The 18,428-nt window shown below is 35.1% G+C and overlaps 1 long non-coding RNA gene across 1 annotated transcript; it reads left to right on the top strand.

Annotated features, from left to right (window-relative positions):
* The first annotated feature begins 3,775 nt into the window (after window positions 1–3,775).
* Window positions 3,776–15,744, top strand: LOC117179018. Its single transcript, XR_004467845.1, has 3 exons — window positions 3,776–3,883; window positions 14,884–15,020; window positions 15,085–15,744. It is a non-coding gene; the product is annotated as an uncharacterized LOC117179018 (long non-coding RNA).
* The last annotated feature ends 2,684 nt before the right edge of the window (window positions 15,745–18,428 follow it).

Below are 18,428 nucleotides of genomic sequence, written 5' to 3'. Positions count from 1 at the left end.
CCTGTACTGTTAAATTATTCTATTATAACTTCTATTATAACAGAAAAAAATGTTTCGTTGAGAGAAGAAAACTTCTTCATCGCTATAGAAGTAACATCAAAATATTTCTACTATCTGAAAAATATTTTGGTTACTTTAACAAAACCTTTGTTCATTCAACAAAAGGTTGCGTTAACTAAAATTGGTTAAACTCAATCATTTTTTTTTATTTAACAAAATACTTTGTTTCTTCTACAGAAATCGAATATTTAGTTGGCCAATCAAAGATTGTTCACTTTTTTTAATCTTAGAAAAAAACTAGAAATATCATTCCCTCCGTTTCCAGTCTAATCAGGAAATATGTAATTTTGATAAAGGTCCACAATATTTGCAACATAGAAACGTTTAATTTATATTAAACAAAAAATTTCAAACTAGTTTCTGATTACATATTGAAATATACAAAATTTTCAAATTTAATTTTCAAAATTCACAAACAAAAGTTCAACTTTATTTTGGATTTTTAGATCGAAACATTAGGAAATTAGTAATTAAATTCATTTTTAAGAAAATTATCAATGTTATTTTGTCTAATTTTCGATACCGAATTATAAAAGGAATTGAAGTGGTTAAACTATTAAATTTGTTGAGCTATTTTATATTTAAAGCATAGATTTTTAAAAAATACGCAGAGAATTAAGCTAGTTCAGGCAGAAATTATTTCAGAATTTAAAACTTATACGTGTAAAGGGATGCAATATTTATAGTTGGATGCTTTGCAAATTGAAATAAATATTTTAGAAACATTTTATTTGAGTCTCATATCATGATATCCAATTAAAATTTATTTGGTTTCATTCATAGAAAATGAAACCTTCGTTCCATTATTCTTGTAACTATAACACAAAGCGCATAATTCTCTAATTTATGAAGTGGAAGAAAGTCTTAAGAATATGGATTTGTACAATATCAAACCAAACAAAAAATCTATACACTGTTAGTAAAACATTGCAATTCCTCGTTTACAAAATTGATTACAGAAATAATAATTTCATCCACACGTCAATTAAAAAGCAGGATATCTTTGACTTCTAATACACGTAATATCCTTCTAATACTCTAATATTTCACTTTTCTCGTCTAACTTTCGAAATAAACAGTTCTAATACCTATCGATATTTATTTGAGCAGAAAGCCACCCAGTAGTATTTATCTTATATTATAAATCTGCACATGAATTTAATTAACCTCAGGCACTGGATTGAATAAAATGCGAATATAAAGTCTTTTAAAATGAAATTGAAATCGTTTACGACTGGCAAAAAAAATGTAAAAGCGTGGGATTCGTGGATCCCATGTTAAACGCGATTCTCAGAAAATTACAGGGGGTTCAGAAGGTTTGAAATTACGCCACTGACTTGTGTATCGTATATACTATGTGCTTGAGACAATAATAAGTTGTAATACTGGACATTATTCGAGCAACTCACATGCGTTTTTATGATGAGCCTGCAGTACTTCGTCGTGTATAAATGATGCAAAGGTGAAAGCCCGCCATCGAGGATGGCGGCCATACACAATTAATGACACAAATCGAAGTGCATTAAGGAAACTCACACTATAGTTTTACGTATTCAGTATGCAGTCTGAAGTTCTTCCAGCAAGAAAATACAGTTCTATCAGGTACAAGTTGTTGTGCTTACCGTTAACCCTTTGAAAAAGGTCAACGCATTTGTGATGCCATGGAGCCTAAGTTGATATTCCTACGATTGTAAATTCGTAACACCTATAAATATTCCTAAAAGGCTCCGTAATGACGCCGATAACACTTTCTGTAGAGGAGGTAAATGTGGGATATAAGAAAATTGGTATTGATTGAAGTTCTAAATAAAAATACTACTTTCCTACAGAATTTTTTTATATTTTTCCTGGAAGAGATGAAGAAAAGGTAAAGAGCGGTAAGTTGAAAATGAAAGGTAGGATCAATATTAACTAAAAAGAACCCGGAGTTTAGAGTTTAGGGTATCAAACATAATCGAGGTCATTCACAAAATACTTTATATGTTCAGGGGGTGGGTTCTTGCAAAGTATCAAGCTTCATGTTAATTACAATGAAGAAACAATAACGCAGGGTGAGTGGGGGGCTAAAGTTCCTGAAAAATTGATTACGTATTTTGTGAAGAAACTCAGATACAAGGCGAAAGAGGTTCACACGTTATTTGGTACAGGTAGGCATCTGGTCATACGCGTAATCGTCCGTTATCTGTGTTTGTTTAAAATTGGTAACCTTTGCATTAACGTGTAGCGTCGCTTGAAGTCAAACCCAAGTGGCCAAGGACGTCCCCACTTTGAAGTGAAAGATATTATATCCCCTGCTTCTTGTAGTCAGATCCTAAATATTTCGAATACAAACACTAGTACATAATAAAGTTCGTTTTTGTCCGAACCCCTTAAAAACGCACCATTGCACGCACGTGAACTAAGAGTAATGTGGCCACTTCCAGCCCAGTGACATTCGCATATTTGTACTCCGTTGCCGGGTCGACATGAGACTTTACGCCCGCCGCATGAAACTTTACTCCTACTACCCATACACTGCACCACGCAAATAAGAATATAAAGAAAGTAATATTACGCTATTTCTTCCTTTCACTTATAATTTTAAATTTTCATGAACACCCAAAATTCTTTATCTTCTTCGCAAGCTTGTTTTCAAGGTGGGAAAGACAAATAGTATCGTGTGTATTAAGAGCGTATGGCTATTTAGCCTCGTGTGATTGGCGTCCTCGCTTCACTCGGGCGGCAAGTTCTCACTCGTCAGAATATCCTTCTTTATGCCTTCGATACATAATGTACTGTTTCATTCAAGAATTGTGAAGATCCGAGCGACGACACGTTAGTACCAGACGACTCGAAGCTTATGTCTTGTTTGCCGGGAGCGCTATATTACTGGTTGAATCTATCATTTGGGGTCACTGTTGTAGTCAGTAACGCTTTATGAATTGAGACACTTACCGGCGCACCGAGTAAGAATAGGAAAATCACTGGTTCTCCAGTAGCTATGGACAAGTTGCATGCTTTTTTTAAACTTCTTATGTAATTTATTTCATTTGAAAGGTAAAAAATATTATTATTAGAGCTTAATTGACTTGTAATTTTATCAGCTTTTTAACTGTTTTTAAAAACGTTTCTCGCTCCACTTTTGAACATTCTAAAGGCAGCAGTCACTTTTAAAAGTACATTCGCTGATCGTACCCACAATTATTTCCGATTATATACTAACTGAAAAAGTAAAAATATATTTCAAGCGATATATCCAAAAAATCCCTTATGTTTGAATAAGTCTAAAATAAGAAAAATGTAATTAGAAAAATTTTGACAAGACTTTTATTATTGTATTATTCTTAAGAATTGATTTTGTAAAACTTTCGTTATTTACTTTCTGGACGTAAAAATATTTGGACTAACAGCACATCAATTCTGCATATATAATCTTAAAATATAAAATCGTATTGTAGAATTCTTGTTAATGATAGCGATCACAACACCTACTGCAAAATGAATATTGTAGCAATACCTAAGAGGAAAATTTTGTTCTTACGAAATATTGATTGATGAATAAGAAAATAACGCAGACCGTGCATGAATCAATAAACAATAAGCATTTCCTCGGGCGAGTAAGAAGAAAATATATCACTTCCTCCATGCAGCACTTAACAACCCGTCACGTGCAGAAAAATAAATCTGCATCTACCTACACAAGTTGAGAGGTGCACACGCAGTCTGGGAGGTTTCGTCAGTCGAAGGTGTTGGGACGAGAAGTCTGCACGCGATAAGAGGTATTAGCGTCGTGCCAACGAGGGTGTGTATATTTGTCACGTCATCCTTCCGACAACCTAGACAGGTACTATAGGACTTAATACAGAAATGCTAACACTTTAGCTACCGAGGCTTACGAAATTCTCACCCACAATCCATGGCTATATTCCGTTCATTGAGGAAATTCAAGTGCGAGAATTTACCCCTCGAAATACTTCACTTTGCAAGTTGTAGTAATGAGAGTCTTCTATAGTTTATGAAAAGGCGTAACGCCTGCATTTCATCTTCTAATTTGATTCCCCGAAGTAGCGGTAATGTCAGCAACTTCTCAGAAGCCAGACACATCACTATCGTATGTAGTAGCATACTCTTCCAAGTATGATACCCTCTTGAAACTCCTACTTCGGCCCCCAAATTATGGTTCGTTGCTGTCCCTCAGCATATATACTCGAACTACTCGTTGAAGTAAGTACATATAATCCAGTGTCACAGCGAAAGGATCGTAACTCGTCCCAACTCGTCCGCACGTTCTCGCTGTTTCCATACTTGGCATGTCGACACCGTCGGCTAATGTAGATACGGCATATTGTCAATTTATCGCGCCAGTTGCCCGAGAGAAGTCCTTCTTCAGTGACAAGCCGCGTTAACTCCACCGACGTTATCATTAGCCTTCGGGATCCTGAATAGTAGATTATGCGATTGAAAACGTAGTTGGGAAGTAATGTGAGAATATAGCATGCAGAAGCTGTTGGATGAAGAGGAATGGAGAGAATAGATGAGGGTATAGTATGCAGTATGTTCTAGGGTGAATTAAAATTAGTTGAGGGATCATATTCAAGGATCATATACGTGTTGATACCAGTCGTGTAAAATTGATATGGAGTGTTCTTTGGATTCACAGGCTAATTAAGATAACCTTTTCGAAGTGTCCTCTATTAATTTTCTTGCATAGAATGATCGTACGTCTTGCTTATACCAGCATAGAACCAAAAAACCATTTTTTTTTATTCTAGTAGTTGTAGTAGTGTAGACCAATCACAATATTCCATTAGTAATTTTTTCCATTGGTCCGCTGATTACGCATCTAATTCCTGCAGTAACTGGGACATTGACACCGAACGCCCAGTCATTTCAGAATGATTAAAGGTCCACGGAAGAAATACTTCGTACACGCAGAACCTAGATATTTTTCTCGACTGTGTCACACAGGAACAATTGTGAATAATGGCCACGGTTTCACGGAGGCTTGACTTACGAGTAAAGCGGTAGTTTATCACGCGAGACTCGACGGCTAAGCGTATTAGTCGATAAAGCTTACGAGCTACGGAAGTGGCACTGTGAGAAATGGGCTTCCCTTTGAAAGTCCTTTTGTCGCGAGTCTGCGTTAAATCAGAGGTTATGAAAAGCCTTCTATACTTGGATAGTAAATCTAAGCATTGATCCGTTAAACGCTGAAAATTAATATTCTTCTAACCTTGTTGCAAGAATATATTCATTATATTCCAAGTTTTATTTCTCTATACACTTTGTATTAAATGCAGTTGGAAAAAATACTTAGTAATTTAAACCACTGGTGCTATTAATTATTTTAAAGCGAGTCTTAAAGAACCACTAAAAGTAAGAATGAACGAAGACATGATTCAGATATTTCATTTGAAACGCTACTTGAAATTATCTTCACCTTTGACGTTGACAAAGGGCACTTTTTAGTATTCCTCTCAGTGACGTAATTTATTACTGCAATAATAATTGTCGTCCGTTCCAGATGCTCGGGAATGTTTCATTGCCATTATTTTTCTTGGAATCGATTAGCTTGCTATGCGCTTCAAGCGAGTAATTTATCGTGTAATACAAAGACGGGTTTCGTCCGGACACATATTGGGCGCCCGATAAATTTTTGGCCTTCTCGCAATGCAAGAGATTCGAGGCACACAAATGACTGGCGTTCATCATTGAGAGTAGGCTACACATCAATCTGTCACTCACAACTGAAACACATTGTGATGAAAAGACAAATGCTCACGCGGATAGGAACTTCCTGGCGTAAAGCCAATAATAGCCACAATGAATTTCCCAGCCAACTAGTTCTAGTTCTTTCATTTGCCAACTAATCAGGCAAAATTGAGCGCAACTTGTGTCGTTCTGATTTTTCCTTGATGTAGGTCCTAGATCAACTTATAGGGTAATTTAAATAATTAGTCAAAAAATTATGTTTTCCAATATTGTTTTCTGTTCAGTCCTAATTATTCCATAGCTTTATTGTTAAAGTTTTACTTTATATTTTTAATTTGAGGATAGATCTATTGCAAAAAAAGTTAGAGTAGGAAAAAGGATCGTGCGATTTGGATAAAATTGCTGAAAGACGTGACCCTAATGGGGTTAATTTTATAGGAGCGTCACGACGCTCAGCTAATGGTTCTGTGTCGCCGTGTGCCAGGTTCTGCGGCCAAAAGGCAGGCAGCGAGAATTCGTCGCCAGTGGGGCTCGAGCGAGTGATTAAGTGAGTGCGGAGTGAGGCCTATTTTTGAACACAGCAACAAACAGCCTCGTAGATCTCGTGACACGTCGTTAGAGAAGACCCAAAATACACTCAAAGTTAAAGTGGCCTGATAACCACCTAAGCCACCATTAATAGAAACCCCTAAACGTGGCACGTTTTGTGCAGAAATACTTTAAATTTCTCCGTCTTAGCTTAGGGGAACCCTCTCTTCCGGTTCACATGATTTCAATGAAGTAGGGCACAATCCTAACCAGATAACTAGATAAAGCATCAATTATAGGCTATTAGTCTTATAGCCTATTCGGTTAGCCTACACTGGCGCACTCCAAGAGCACTCGCTGCTCCATATTACTTCTTCCTTCTCACTCCGGCCTGCTTCGGTGCAGGTCGGAGTGCAACAGTGCAGGATAACCGAATTCGCTAATTCGGTTAGCCTACACTGGCGCACTCCAAGAGCACTCGCTGCTCCATCTTACTTCTTCCTTCTCACACCGGCCTGCTTCGGTGCAGGTCGGAGTGCAACAGTGCAGGATAACCGAATTCGCTAATAAGGATAACCGAATTCGCATTCTTGCTAATTCACGCTCGCACGAGTTTAGCGCAAAAAAGTGCGCATAAAGCGAAATAACGAATTCGCATGCGCATAGAAGGGTAAGATGCACTTGATCGTCTTAGGACGGTAAACTACCATTTCTATTTCTTTCCTTTGATTCATCAAACTCGATATCCTTTACTTTGCCTTTTTGTTTTCTTTCATTTCTGCATTTATTACTTCTGTGATCTCTTCCTTTGAATTTTCTGATTTTCTCTTTTATTTTATAATCTCCTTAATCTTTTACGGCTTATCTGTTACGCCTGTATACGAATATCACACTTCTCCTTTGTCGTTCACATTTCCAAAAAGCGTAGCTAAATATTATTTGGTAGAGAGAAGAATTAGACTAAATATTAGTGGAAACGAGAGAAAATTACAATACTGGTAGAAGTAAAAAAATGTTGGGTAGAAGGATATATTTAGACCAAATGGAAATAAGAGAAATAAATAAAAATACATATTATAAAGTTATTGAAATAAATTTTATGGATAAGAAGATGGAGAAAATATGTGAGAATATGATGGATTCGGGTGACGAGTGATCGTATAAAGATACAAAGAAGGAGGGATTGCTAAAATGCTAAAGAAAAGGAAAAAGGAAGATTATATGGAGAAGAAAAGCCATCCTCTGAATGGAAAACGAAAGTGAGGTCAGAGGTCTTTTGAAAAATTCTGCCAGAAGAAGTGAACTTAAAATATTGTGTACAAACTAAAGTTTTACGATTATTAAAGTGTCTGCGTACGGCCGTGCGTGGTCTCGGGGATTCCAGGAAATGGCCTGCAGATGTCAGTGGCAAATTATCGTTGGGGCCAGAGACGAAAGGATAGTAACGAAGCCATTATTGTAAAGGGTATGGTGTAATCATCCTTATATTGTCCTCAATCATCATCCCTGGCCCAGAGGTCTGGTGCTTCAACAATTGTGTCTATTTATTTATTATACCTACATTGTATCAGCCTTTTTATTATTATTACACCATTAAGCCATTTCCCTTTCGGGGTAGGCGTGACTCACTCGGCAGGGGAAAGGAGTAGTGTGTGGAAGGGATAGAGATTTTTCAGATTGATCCAGAATTCTCGTGCTATTTAAGTAAATAACACGTTCGTTCCGCAACACTGCTCCGACCCAGGTTGCTGATCAATCTCTCTAGCAATCACCCCAAGCGGAGAACCTCACGAAGTCGTTATGTAAAGTTCCCCACTTAGGTCCATTAATAGCCATGTCTTTGTTTCAGGCGTCACTCACTCTACTGACACTATTTTTATTAACTATTTTCCGCTATACTTTCCTGTCCTGGCATACTTCTCTAGCTTCTTTTATGCCCATGCATTTTTTCATGCAGGCTCTCGTGTTTCTGTGACTTCTTATGTCTCTTCTAAGTAAGGTCTCATTCACACATTCTAACCTTAATTTTTTTAAATGCTGCATAATATTCCTACTGACCAATTAAAAATTACACTCAATAAAATATTATTTATGGCAGTTTCTCAAGCTGGCAATACCTGTAATAAACTTAACTATTAAGGATTGCATTTAGATTTATCGCAATTCATATGATCCAAGCCGCGCAGCTCACATTCTTTAATTTAATTATGTAATTTGAATAAAATAATCGCAATTTTCGCATGACAGATTAATTTCTATTGATAATTCTATATTCTACCTCATAATCACGAATGAAAATACTATAGCTTAAAAGCCTACTAAGAATACAAAAATTAGTTATAAAAATAGATATAGGGATAGCAAAATACAAATGTTTGGAACATAAGCTAGAAAAAAAAACCGAATCCTTACTTGTGTTTGCAAGAAGCTCATGAAGAGTTTTTGTAAATGAGCCCTATTTGTAACGAACTTTATTGGTTATCCAGATTTTCAGAATGAACCCAGCTCTTGCCTTCTATATCAGACTTTTTTCGTTGTGAGTTGCTCCCTCTGACAGTTATCGCTCCGTTTGTGGATGTTCGATGAAATTACTGCGAGCAGCTGGGTCTTTTTTGGTCGTTCAGTATCTTCTTCAAGAATTATTATGTTTAGGCACTCGATGTTTCATGTCGGCGGATGAGCATAACCTTTGAGCCTGGGATTATATTTTTCTTGAAGCTAAGTGGCGGGGAACTAATGGTAAACACAACTCCTCATCGCTATAAGGGAAAATTAATGTGCTGGATGTAACGGTTAATGGAGTGGAAAAAAGACAAGAGACGGCGTGATAAATGATATCGGGTCGTCGAAGCAGAGACAAGTTGACTTTTTGTTGTTCTTCTTTTTGCCTTCTTTCTTGATTGCAGGATCTAGATGATTTATTTTTGCCCTCTATGAACATTGAACAATCGCTGTATTTTTAAATTATAAGAAACACTGCAGAAATAGTCTTACGACATGTATGTAATTAAAATTAATTTAGAAGATCAATAAGATTGGTGAGAGGGCGAGTTAACTACACAACTCTTGGAATAAAAAGGATTGAGTATCGTTAAATAAGGAAATTGCGAAACGTGCTCTCGTAAATTTCGCAGGCGAATAAAGTATCGAACTACTTTGGCCAGGATGGGAAAGGGCGATGCTAAAAAATGGCCTATAATTGAATCGAACGTAATGGCCACTTTAGCCTAATGCTACTGCACTCGATTCCGTCATGCTCATTTAATTCTCCTCGTCCTGGTAATAAATTAGCGAATGCCGTTACAACGTTAAGCACCCTTCGTTCTCCATGGCATGTGCCCGCATATCTTTTTTTATGTGAAATTTATTTGATTTTTAACACAATGTTTCACAAAGTTTTACATGCTCGAATTAGCTAAGAGGTGTCACGCCACATTAGGCTTATTAATTAATAATTTAAAGACAAAACATTGCGTGCTCACTTTTTATTTTCTTTGTTTATTTTTATTTTATTTTCTTTTGTCAAGATCTTTTCCAAATCAGAACAAAAATAATATTCAAATATGAAGCCAACTAGCCATGTTTAGAAAATTGGGTACACTGAGAAAAAAATCCTGTTGGAACAAAAATGGGCACTTCCGCGCTCGTCCAAAGGCAGATCTTATTGATTCAAATAGATGATATACCATCGAATTCACAGCTACACTGTCACCCCAAAATAAATCATTTTATTGTTTCCGTGAATATTCATTTGAATCAATAACATCTGCTTTTAAAAGAGCGCGAAAAAGCCTACTTTTGATTCAATAGCATTTTTTTCTCAGTGTAGTAGGATCAGTTTTCCTGCAAGCTAGGTGGAAATGTGAAAAAAGCTCTGTTAAATCTAATGCAGTGAATGTCATTTCAGATTTCTGTCAATATATGTATACAATGTACATGTCATCTGGCTTATCAGTTCCAGGACAGAATTTCAATTCATCATCCACTAATGTATCGTGAGTTTCGAAGCTGAGATAGTCATCACAGGCGTAAATTTACGTCAGATCGTTGTGATTAATGCTACGTTCATCAGATGATATGTGCTAATGGTGACGGATGGGATTGCTAATGGCGTATGCCTCGATTCCACACCAGTTTTACTCATGATTTCTGGTTACGAGATTTTCGTAGAATCAGATGCCCGTGTGGCGTGTAATTATGACTAACGAGTCACCTCGTAGGACGAAATCTACCCCGTAGGTCGCTTACTACCGACGGAAAAGGGAAGAAAAGCAGACGGCCTGGCTGGCATATATTGAGCTCTATATTTCCATAAGCTAATATTTACGCGGCAATATACGCGACCGTACCCTGTACTTTATGATCCTCGTAAATAAAGCAGTCCGCCGGGAATTGGCTAGCAAGGCAGCCGGCCCAGAGACATAAATCGCCACCAATTGTAAATAACATGGGACGTATGCTGATCTCCGAACGTACCTTTATGCGGGTACGCTAAGAACATTAATGCTGATAAAACTCAGTTGCGGAAACTGTGGCATTTCCTTGCTATTCGAGCAGGTTCATAGATGGTGGCTGCGGACCATGAAAATCCATTTCCTGTAAAGAATAGGTCTATCCGTTTTGACGGAACTTTTGCCATTGATTTTTATATAGGAGAAAGTATTTTCCATTTTGACACATTTTATTGTTCGGGGTATTACTTACTAACATATTTTTTTCTGAGTACCTACTTATTTATTCAAAGAATTTATTTATGACCTTAATTGAAATAGCGAATATTAAAAGTCATGTAACCAATAAATATATGAAGTGATAGTAGTTTTTAATATGCACTCATAAGAGACAACTACTAACATCAATGAAAAACCAGATTAATGAAAAACTCAATGTGGCAAATAAACGTAACCAATCTTATTTACATAAATTTTCTTTCTTATCACATATACTGGGTTCATAACCTAATTAATATATATAAAAAGCTAGAATATCTTATATTTTACTGCATTTTATAGAAGAGCAAGATTGAGATTATGAATCTGATCACTAAACATTTGAACAGTGATAGGGTGCCCCAAAAGAGCCTTTCTTCTAAGATTTGCCCCACATAAAGGACTTCTTCAAGAATTCATGTAAATTAACAAAAACAAAAAGAAAAAATTATCTGAGCAGTTTAGATTATGAATTTCTGCCTATTTAAAAAGTCGGAATCCAATAGTTTCTTAGAAAATGTAGACAAAAGCGTAACCTGTTTTACTGTTGGATACAGCCAGTGCGAACGCAGAAATTTTAATTTTCCAACAATAACAGACATCTTTTAAACTCACCTAACAACTTTCTTCTTCGCTTTGGAACAATTAATTATTAAACGCAGATAAATAATATTTCTAATTCTATAACATTGAACAAAGTTCTACTTCCTTTCGCATATTTGTTTACGTATTCTGTGTATATAAGAAACTTCAATCTCGGAAATAGCTTTTTTTTCTGAAGTTACACACTATTAAAGATTTTTTCTGCACCTGCCACCTTTACAAAAATGATAGATAACGCGAAATTGTAATATTTCAAGCTCAACCATATAAAAGCTGTATTTCAAAGTATTAACGACGAAAACATGTGTTTCAGTAACCCGTATGGAAATTGCCTTATCTTGCCTTATTTAAAAAAAGGCCCGGGTCAGGTTCGGCTCATGATGCATGATTAATAAATTTATGTAACGGCCCTAATCCGTTCCGTTTACGGTCCCAGTAGCCGTCCCTTATTATTAAGTCAGGGAGTCGAAATTATACTGTCCTTACGGTAACTTTACGCCCATTAAAAGATACATATAACAGCGCCTCTGTTAAAGAGCAGGCGTACTGAAAGACGTTCGAAGTTAGGGCACGGATGCGAACCTTTGTTATACCTTATGTGATGCCTGTCCAGTGCGAATGCGTTCAAATTTGATACTTTTTACAAAGAATGAATCGTGGAAAAATAAAAAAAAAATGTGAGTAGAATTCGATCGCAAAAACGGCGAGTTTTTTCAGTTTAAAATAGCCTTTTAAAACCTTTCCTTATTATAAAATTTTTTAATGTAAAATTTTTGAAAATAAAAAAAATAAAAATTATTATTGCAATATGATCGTAGATTTATCATCAGTTCAAGTAATTTCACTTGAAATTTTATGAATAGTCAAGAAAATGTTAATATAACGAATAATAATGTAAATAATTATTTTTTCCAATTATTTTTTGTAAATACAAATTTAAATTTGCGCGGCATCGCGTGACGCGCCATCTGGTGCCCCGTTGGTAATTGCGCGTCTTTCGCAAGGTCTTTTGTTTTCTCGCCGGTGAATCTGTGATTGTCAGCAATGTCGACACGTGTACGTCTTTTCATTTATAGCCAGTTATAGGTAAGAATAGCATATATTTTGCATTTTATTTTAATTCTTCTGTATTCGTAACAATACATTGTCATAAAACTACCTCTTTTGTAGTAGCTTTCGGAATTTTTTATTTGTAGGTTAGGTTAAATATTTATTATTACATTTATCTTCTTTTTCAATAATGTTTCTGTAAATTTGAGTCTTTTCTATGAAGAATGATTTTATTTATTGTTTATAAGTACCAGCAAACCAGAATGCGCGTGATTATTTTGTCTTCCTTCTTACAAGTTTGATCAAGTCATTCAAAAGCCAATTAGGTTTTCAACAACAATGTATTTGAGCAGGAAAACAGCGGTAATTCTGCCTATTTCAGGTCAAATATATTTAATTCTCAACTGAATTTTTATTTGCTTTTTCTATTGAAACCCATAATTTATTACATTGTAATTAAAAAATAATAATTTAAGGAATTTGATGGAAAATATATACGGCCCGAAGAAGTGCCTTACTTATTTTAAAGGCATAGGAAAGGTTACCTGATACGGACCGTCGAAGGTTGGCTACACACAACCCCTTCTCATTCCGAGCGTGACGAAACAACATCAGGGCCTGATAAGATTTCCGTATCCGGCCCTTAAATAAAATAAGGCAACCTCGTCAGGACCTGGTAGTGCCTTCATTTATATAACTACATGGGAACCTTATTAAAAAAAGCATGCTCATGCTTTGTAACTTATATGAAAGAAACAAAGAAAAGCATTTAAGCTTAGATGATCATTTGTTTAATCAATTTTAAGGACAACAATTTTGACATTTCGTAAATTATAAGTAAACGTACCACTATTTTATTTAAAATCGAATAACTTACAAAGCATAAGAATTTTCTTGTTCAATTTATTATATAAATTATGTTTCATCTTACTCGATTGCTAAAGTACTTTGCAACCAACGGAACCGCCTAGAGAGATCAATATTTATGTTAAGGTCCCTCCACAAGCTTGCTTTAAGATTGTAAATATTCCTAAGAGTATGCAAGAAGCTTTCTTTATAATAGTACTTTTGTTCAATGACTATATTCTTCTCTGATATAGTATATGGTTGCATTATCTCGTTGATCTTTCGAGAATAGCCAAAGGGTCAGTTTTCAAGCAAGGCTCCATAAAGTGCTATTACGGGTTAAAGGCTACGTCTACCAACCTGTAATTTCTTTATCGCAAGTCCTGGGTATTATTGAGTTATTTTCCGAGTAGATTCGTAATCGGTTGGATTGCGTCCCGAATCTACTACGACTATTATTCCCCCAGCCTTTCAGGCCGTCTCGTCCTTTCTCGGTTCCTTGTTCCCGCTTGGTTATGAATATAAATATAATGGGCCGGGTGGCATAATATATCGTTAAAAAACAAAAGCCGGCTGTAAATAATGTCCCACTAATTCTGAACTTGGGCGTCTTACGAGCCGCAGCAGTGAAAAAGCCGTAATATTTTACGCTAGCGGCGTGTTTTACCTCCGATAAAAATCTGAGTGCATGTTTTTGGAACCAAGCAATGGCTTGAATTGAGATTTCAGTTCCGGAAGTGGTGAAAAGTGATTTTTAAGATCGTAAGATTTACTCTAATTATAAGTCAAAGGCAGAATAACCGACAAATAAGTAATTTGATATGAAAAAACTATATTTTGACAGAATTTTAAATTTCAACGACTAACTTTGTTTAAATTCAAATTCTCCCTCATAGAACTTAATGAAAAAACTGATTCTGTTTTTTTTTTCCTCGCGGAAGAAAAAAGAATAATCGAAATAGTTTTTGATTAAATAATTTACGTATTGCTTCATGTATAAACTAGAAACCCTGATTGAAATCCATATTTTAGAAATAACAAGTTTTCAAAGAAAAGAGTGCACTCATTCCAAATTTTACTTAAAATAGTTTTTTCGTTCTAAAAAAAACCTCCTTTTTAACCCACTAAGGTTAATATTTTGAAATAAAAAATCAGTGCCAAGCTGATTTTGTCCTTTTCATATCAATGACATTCATCCATCAGATTTTTATGGAAACTTATTTTTTAATCTGGACGTCACGTTCTGGCTACTGCTGATGTATTTTCCTCCTTCAGCGTTTTATTCACTAGGTAGTAGAATTAAATGCTTTTTGTAACGCAATATCGTGTCAGGCTGGTTTTTGCTTCTCAGTCGTATCTTGAAATTAATAAAAAAAAACTTCTTTTATATGTACAGCGATGAACGAGGTGCAGCCTATAATGAGGTGCGGTCGCTTTTACCAAAATCTGCATATAATGAACGTGTGAGATTTGAATTATTTCATTTGATCAATTCTTCACTAAGAAGTATCCTACTTTTGTTCAAAAAAATAGGTAAATCATTCGGTATATTGTCTATGAAAGCAGATCGGAGATTGACTGCAACTTACTGTTTCAGGTAAATCGTGATGAAATGAGACGGAATAGACATCAGGCTGATGGAAAGTTTTGGATTAGTTCAAACGCCCAAGGAAGTGATTGCGAATGATGAACGATCCACATGATAAAGTAGTAACCATGACATAAAGAAATATCGACGAAAAGCACCCCCATTCATCATAACTTCCATCATAAGCCCTACCTCATTCTTTAACAATCACTTACTCATAACACTGGCAATAACGCCAAATAAGTTTCAGTGCAAATCAAGAGGGAAATAAAATCGACTAAGTAAATTCAATTATTAGTATTAGAACCCTGTAACTACATATTCATGAGAAAAATATTGGAAGGCAGTGGAAATGAAATTTTGTCAGCATCTTGAAATGTGTTTGCAAATCGCTACAGGTACTTTCGCCAAACTGTAAAACTGCCAACTTGAATTCAAACATCCGTACATGAACTCTAGTGGAACAGTTCTGGTACGGACGTTTCACCGCACTGTTGGGCATATCTCAGTTAAAGCTCGTGAAATCCAAGTGCTTTCAACCTTGTGACAAGTCGCAGTCATAACTCAAAGCTACACGTATAAGAGCTAGAAAAATTTCATGGTTGATGTCATCGCAGTCTCACGATTTCGCGACACAAATATAGCGAATGCATATCTAAAATTTCGAGATATAAATGCATAATGTGATTTACTGGAATATAACTCATTGTTGTACGAGCATAAATAAAGCACATTCATTATACGTAACGCAATGCCTAAAGAAGATTTAAAGCATGTATATTATTAACTCTAAAATATATATTCCAAAAAATAAAAATTGAAGGTGGAAGTTCAAAGTGCACTTATGATGAAATTTAAATTGAATTGGAAATTTCATTTAAGTGCGGTTTTGGACATGGTACTAAATGTCCTTTACTTAAAACGAACACAACTCCATTTATGCTAGCGTGGCCAGATTCAACTAACGCACTAAGTGCGACCCTTCTGTTGTTTGTCGCTTAAATGAAATTCCCAGTGCACTTCAGCTATGAAAAATATTTTCATTCAAATTTCTGAATTCTTGTCAAGTTTTTAAAGGCTTGTTTTCAGAATGTTCTAAGGGTTAACAGTAAATAATAAATTAATTAGACCATTTTTAGATATATGAAGTGTAAAAAAAATGTAAAGCATTTTCTAATTTAAATGAACACATAAGGAATTGAAACATGATTGTTATGCGGAATTTTAAATGTTTTTTTTTTGTTGTTTGTTTTTTTCTATGAAAAATAGAAATCACATTTTTTAAATGAAGTTATATTATGACAAAATATTATAACATACTTATAGTATTTCAAAAAGAACATTTTTAAATCGGATCTAGAGTTAGAAGGGTCGTAGTAAGTTAATACCTCCCTTCTCTTAGTTCGGGTTGCACAAACAAATGTAATGTTATACCTGTCTCAATTTTCTTCAAAAGAAATGTGGTGTCAAAGGAAAAGTAGTACAGAGTATAAGGGAGCAGAAGGAATGAATAAAGGAAGAAGAGATGAGGGTTTGAAGAGAGTGGCTGCATGTCATCTCCTGCCGGCTCGCATCACGTGTCAGTTTTTTACCGTATCTGCCGGTCGTTATTACGATTTAGGGGCGTCAGCTAAAACAAAAGGTTGAATCCTAAATCATTTACGTTTAGTATAAAGTGGTTCATACGCATCCGACCGCTGACATCTCATTTTGCAGAAAAAATTTCACACAGTGAAATGAATTTTTAAACTAAGCGAACTAAATTCAATTTTTATTTTTATTTTCTTTCATTGCTAATTGCGCAAATACATGAAAAATTATTGCCACTACTTGAGAAAATTGCAACGAGAAAAATTCCTCAAAATGAAAAATATGTTTTTCTCTACATACGCTACTGTGCTAGTTAATGTCCTCCAATTTTTAATTTGCAAACCACACTTAAGCGTTGAAAACTATTTTAAAATGTATAATATAGTGCAAAGTGGTAGTGTTATAAATCCACTGGAATTAATGTTGCTAGTTATAATGCGAAAGAATTTGATTGATATTCCGCAGAGAATTCCAGAGAAATTCACTTCATGATTTACGTACCCACAACTGCTTCAGTCCCAGTTCAGCAATAACGACCTGACTAAATGCAATCTTGGCGGATTAAGTTGCTGGCTGAGTCAATGCTGCTGTAGTAGAAGTAGCAGAAGACGAAGAAAAGGCTCTTGGAAAATCTATAGTAACAGTGGGATATGTAAATGAAGGTACTCATTACCAGCGTAGTTCGTAGTCTGAGCGCGAACTTCGCCTTGCTTAACGATCAAACGATTAACACCCTCCGGTTTGGAATAAACATTGTACTCTTCGCTTCCTCCGGGAAAAATAAAAGCCTCTGTTTCGGCAACCGAATATTTGAGTTCCTTCTGCCTACTTTAAGAAACTTCCTTTTAAAAATATATTAATCTTTCGTTGTGTATACTGTATCTTACATCCTAATTCTTCCTAGATGCAACAATTCTTTTCACGCTTAACTTAAAATTATCAGGATTAATCAGTTTGCAAGACGGCTATTATTTTTTAACGCTTTAGAATATGTTTAATGAGTTAAATTTTATAATGAGTGACTCAAAAATATATACTGCAGGCATTTGATTTAAAAATGTACATATATTAATTATAAATGTTTCTTCCTCAGTCGGCTTCAAATTTGAGCAAAATTATACCTTTTTGTCCCCATTTTTTACATTTATCAGATCCCATCAAAAACATCTGCGATGCAAAAAATCTTCCAAATACAACGAAATAAATTTTTTAAATCAAACTTGGCCATACACTAGGGTGGCTCAAAACGCTTTTTTCTTAAGAGGTCAATGATCCCCCCAATTTCATTCCAAATCCGAAGAAAGAAATTCCATGATTTTCATTTTTTCTTTATTTTTCGATTTTAACAGGTGCCGGTTTTGAGTTGAAGTTTCCCATGTAAAATGCATGGGGAAAAATCACTTTTTTGAGCCTTTGGAATAATTTGGAAAGTATGGGAAATTATTATTGGAAATTACGGGGGCCTGTTGAGAATTATCCAACAAAGAATTTTATGTGTCAGAAATATTAGGTTGACATATTGATTTTAGAAAAATTGTCCATCCCTTAAAATTATTACTATTATTCTAGTGGAATATTTAATAACATTGGTTTATCAATTTGTAATTGTTTAAACAAATGTAATTAGTTTGAATAATTTTTTTTAATCCGATTTTTCCCTTAAAATCATCACTATTGGTCTAGTGGAATATTTATTGACACTATTTCATTCATTTTCAATTATTTAAACAAATGAAATTTGTTTGAATAATTTCGGTTCGAAT

The sequence above is a fragment of the Belonocnema kinseyi genome, chromosome 8 (genome assembly GCF_010883055.1).
Source record: "Belonocnema kinseyi isolate 2016_QV_RU_SX_M_011 chromosome 8, B_treatae_v1, whole genome shotgun sequence".
Classification (NCBI taxonomy): domain Eukaryota; kingdom Metazoa; phylum Arthropoda; class Insecta; order Hymenoptera; family Cynipidae; genus Belonocnema; species Belonocnema kinseyi.
Note: the sequence above shows the minus strand (reverse complement) of the source record. Positions and strands in the feature narration are given on the sequence as shown.